Consider the following 5,129-nt stretch of genomic DNA (forward strand, 5'->3'; position numbering starts at 1 on the left):
TTCTCCAAAAGTTTCGGGTCTATCGACCTGCCGATTTGCATGCCGGTTGGCCCATTCATCCGCTTCATAATGGTATCGAGTATGTCCAGATCCATCCAGGTTAAGGTACCTTCAGGCTGCGATACATGGGAGCCATGCGGGTTGGCGTTGACAGGCCTCCCTATGGGACTTACTGCACAAAAGCGATAGAAGGGGCATCCGCTGCTACTTCTGGGATTTTCTCCACAAGTTTCGGGTCTATCGACCTGCCGATTTGCATGCCGGTTGGCCCATTCATCCGCTTCAAAATGGTACCGAGTTTGTCCAGATCCATCCAGGTTAAGGTACCTTCAGGCTGCGATACATGGGAGCCATACGGGTTGGCGCTGACAGGCCTCCCTATGGGACTTACTGCACAAAAGCGAAAGAAGGGGCATCCGCTGCTACTTCTGGGATTTTCTCCTCATTTCAAATGGTACGAGTTTATCCGATCCATCCAGTTAAGGTCCCTTCAGGCTGCGATAGATGGGAGCCATGCGGGTTGGCGCTGACAGGCCTCCCTATGGGACTAACTGCACAAAAGCGAAAGAAGGGGCATCCGCTGCTACTTCTGGATTTTCTCCAAAAGTTTCGGGTCTATCGGCCTGCCGATTTGCATGCGGGTTGGCCCATTAATCCGCTTCAAAATGGTACCGAGTTTGTCCAGATCCATCCAGGTTAAGGTACCTTCAGGCTGCGTTACAAGGGAGCCTTGCGGGTTGGCGCTGACAGGCTTCCCTATGGGACTTACTGCACACAAAGCGAAAGAAGGGGCATCCGCTGCTACTTCTGGGATTTTCTCCAAAAGTTTCGGGTCTATCGACCTGCCGATTTGCATGCGGTTGGCCCTTCATCCGCTTCAAAATGGTACCGCGTTTGTCCAGATCCATCCAGGTTAAGGTACCTTCAGGCTGCGATACATGGAGCCATGCGGGTTGGCGCTGACAGGCCTCCCTATGGGACTTACTGCACAAAAGCGAACGAAGGGGCATCCGCTGCTACTTCTGAAATTTTCTCCAAAAGTTTCGGGTCTATCGACCTGCCCATTTGCATGCGGTTGGCCCATTCATCCGCTTCAAAATGGTACCAAGTTTGTCCAGATCCATCCAGGTTAAGGTACCTTCAGGCTGCGATACATGGGAGCCTTGCGGGTTGGCGCTGACAGGCCTCCCTATGGGACTTACTGCACAAAAGCGAAAGAAGGGGCATCCGCTGCTACTTCTGGGATTTTCCAAAGTTTCGGGTCTATCGACCTGCCGATTTGCATGCGGGTTGGCCCATTCATCCGCTTCAAAATAGTACCGAGTTTGTCCAGATCCATCTAGGTTAAGGTACCTTCAGGCTGCGATACATGGGAGCCATGCGGGTTGGCGCTGACAGGCTTCCCTAGGGGCTTACTGCACAAAAGCGAACGAAGGGGAATCCGCTGCTACTTCTGGGATTTTCTCCAAAAGTTTCGGTCTATCGACCTGCCGATTTGCATGCCGGTTGCCCATTCATTCGCTTCAAAGTGGGCCCGAGTTTGTCCAGATCCATCCAGGTTAAGGTACCTTCAGGCTGCGATAAATGGGAGCCATGCGGGTTGGCGCTGACAGGCCTCCCTATGGGACTTACTGCACATAAGCGAACGAAGGGGCATCCGCTGCTACTTCTGGGATTTTCTCCAAAGTTTCGGGTCTATCGACCTGCCGATTTGCATGCCGGTTGGCCATTCATCCACCTCAAAATGGTATCGAGTTTGTCCAGATCCATCCACATTAAGGTACCTTCAGGCTGCGATACATGGGAGCCATGCGGGTTGGCGCTGACAGGCCCTAAGGGACTTACTGCACAAAAGCGAAAGAAGGGGCATCCGCTGCTACTTCTGAGATTTTCTCCAAAAGTTTCGGGTCTATCGACCTGCCGATTTGCATGCGGGTTGGCCCATTCATCCGCTTCAAAATGGTACCAAGTTTGTCCAGATCAATCCAGGTTAAGGTACCTTCAGGCTGCGATACATGGGAGCCATGCGGGTTGGCGCTGACAGGCCTCACTATGGGACTTACTGCACAAAAGCGATAGAAGGGGCATCCGCTGCTACTTCTGGGATTTTCTCCAAAGTTTCGGGTCTATCGACCTGCCGATTTGCATGCGGGTTGGCCCATTCATCCGCTTCAAAATGGTACCGAGTTTGTCCAGATCCATCCAGGTTAAGGTACCTTCAGGCTGCGATACATGGGAGCCATGCGGGTTGGCGCTGACAGGCCTCCCTATGGGACTTACTGCACAAAAGCGAACGAAGGGGCATCCGCTGCTACTTCTGGGATTTTCTCCAAAAGTTTCGGGTCTATCGACCTGCCGATTTGCATGCCGGTTGACCATTCATCCGCTTCAAAATGGTACCGAGTTTGTCCAGATCCATCCAGGTTAAGGTACCTTCAGGCTGCGATACATGGGAGCCATGCTGGTTGGCGCTGACAGGCCTCCTATGGGACTTACTGCACAAAAGCGAACGAAGGGGCATCCGCTGCTACTTCTGGGATTTTCTCCAAAGTTTCGGGTCTATCGACCTGCCGATTTGCATGCCGGTTGGCCCATTCATCCGCTTCAAAATGGTACCGAGTTTGTCCAGATCCATCCAGGTTAAGGTACCTTCAGGCTGCGATACATGGGAGCCATGCGGGTTGGCGCTGAAAGGCCTCCCTATGGGACTTACTGCACAAAAGCGAAAGAAGGGGCATCCGCTGCTACTTCTGGGATTTTCTCCAAAAGTTTCGGGTCTATCGACCTGCCGATTTGCATGCGAGTTGGCCCATTCATCCGCTTCAAATGGTACCGAGTTTGTCCAGATCCATCTAGGTTAAGGTACCTTCAGGCTGCGATACATGGGAGCCATGCGGGTTGGCGCTGACAGGCCTCCTATGGGACTTACTGCACAAAAGCGAACGAAGGGGAATCCGCTGCTACTTCTGGAATTTTCTCCAAAAGTTTCGGGTCTATCGACCAGCCGATTTGCATGCGGTTGGCCCATTCACGCTTCAAAATGGTACCGAGTTTGTCCAGATCCATCCAGGTTAAGGTACCTTCAGACTGCGATACATGGGAGCCATGCGGGTTGGCGCTGACAGGCCTCCCTATGGGACTTACTGCACAAAAGCGAAAAAAGGGGCATCCGCTGCTACTTCTGGGATTTTTCTCCAAAGTTTCGGGTCTATCGACCAGCCGATTTGCATGCGGTTGGCCCATTCATCCGCTTCAAAATGGTACCGAGTTTGTCCAGATCCATCCAGGTTAAGGAACCTTCAGGCTGCGATACATGGGAGCCATGCGGGTTGGCGCTGACAGGCCTCCCTATGGGACTTACTGCACAAAAGCGAACGAAGGGGCATCCGCTGCTACTTCTGGGATTTTCTCCAAAAGTTTCGGGTCTATCGACCTGCCGATGAGATGCCGGTTACCCTTCATCCGCTTCAAAATGGTACCGAGTTTGTCCAGATCCATCCAGGTTAAGGTACCTTCAGGCTGCGATACATGGGAGCCATACGGGTTGGCGCTGACAGGCCTCCCTATGGGACTTACTGCACAAAAGCGAACGAAGGGGCATCCGCTGCTAATTCTGGGATTTTCTCCAAAAGTTTCGGGTCTATCGACCTGCCGATTTGCATGCGAGTTGTTCCATTCATCCGCTTCAAAATGTACCGAGTTTGTCCAGATCCATCCAGGGTTAAGGTTCCTCAGGCTGCGATACATGGGAGCCATGCGGGTTGGCGCTGACAGGACTCCCTATGGGACTTACTGCACAAAAGCGAACGAAGGGGCATCCGCTGCTACTTCTGGGATTTTCTCCAAAAGTTTCGGGTCTATCGACCTGCCGATTTGCATGCGGTTGGCCCATTCATCGGCTTCAAAATGGTACCGAGTTTGTCCAGATCCATCCATGTTAAGGTACCTTCAGGCTGCGATACATGGGAGCCATGCGGGTTGGCGCTGACAGGCCTCCCTAGGGGACTTACTGCACAAAAGCGAACGAAGGGGCATCCGCTGCTACTTCTGGGAATTTTCTCCAAAAGTTTCGGTCTATCGACCAGCCGATTTGCATGCCGGTTGGCCCATTCATCCGCTTCAAAATGGTACCGTTTGTCCGATCCATCCAGGTTAAGGAACCTTCAGGCTGCGATACATGGGAGCCATGCGGGTTGGCGCTGACAGGCCTCCCTATGGGACTTACTGCACAAAAGCGAAAAAGGGGAATCTGCTGCTACTTCTGGGATTTCTCCAAAAGTTTCGGGTCTATCAACTTGCCGATTTGCATGCGGGTTGGCCCATTCATCCGCTTCAAAATGGTACCGAGTTTGTCCAGATCCATCAGGGTTAAGGTACCTTCAGGCTGCGAACATGGGAGCCATCGGGTTGGCGCTGACAGGCCTCCCTATGGGACTTACTGCACAAAAGCGAAAGAAGGGGCATCCGCTGCTACTTCTGGGATTTTCTCCAAAAGTTTCGGGTCTATCGACCTGCCGATTTGCATGCGGGTGGCCCATTCATCCGCTTCAAAATGGTACCGAGTTTGTCCAGATCCATTAAGGGTTAAGGTACCTTCAGGCTGCGATACATGGGAGCCATGCGGGTTGGCGCTGACAGGCCTCCCTATGGGACTTACTGCACAAAAGCGAAAGAAGGGGCATCCGCTGCTACTTCTGGGATTTTCTCCAAAAGTTTCGGGTCTATCGACCTGCCGATTTGCATGCAGGTTGGCCATTCATCCGCTTCAAAATGGTACCGAGTTTGTCCAGATCCATCCAGGTTAAGGTACCTTCAGGCTGCGATACATTGGGAGCCATGCGGGTTGGCGCTGACAGGCCTCCCTATGGGACTTACTGCACAAAAAGCGAAAGAATGGGCATCCGCTGCTACTTCTGGGATTTTCTCCAAAAGTTTCGAGTCTATCGACCTGCCGATTTGCATGCCGGTTGGCCCATTCATCCGCTTTAATGGTACCGAGTTTGTCCAGATCCATCATGGTTAAGGTACCTCAGGCTGCGATACATGGGAGCCATGCGGGGTGGCGCTGACAGGCCTCCCTATGGGACTTACTGCACAAAAGCGAACGAAGGGGCATCCGCTGCTACTTC

This window comes from Patiria miniata, unplaced genomic scaffold, assembly GCF_015706575.1.
Source record: "Patiria miniata isolate m_02_andy unplaced genomic scaffold, ASM1570657v1 HiC_scaffold_13, whole genome shotgun sequence".
In the NCBI taxonomy this organism is placed as follows: Eukaryota; Metazoa; Echinodermata; class Asteroidea; order Valvatida; family Asterinidae; genus Patiria; species Patiria miniata.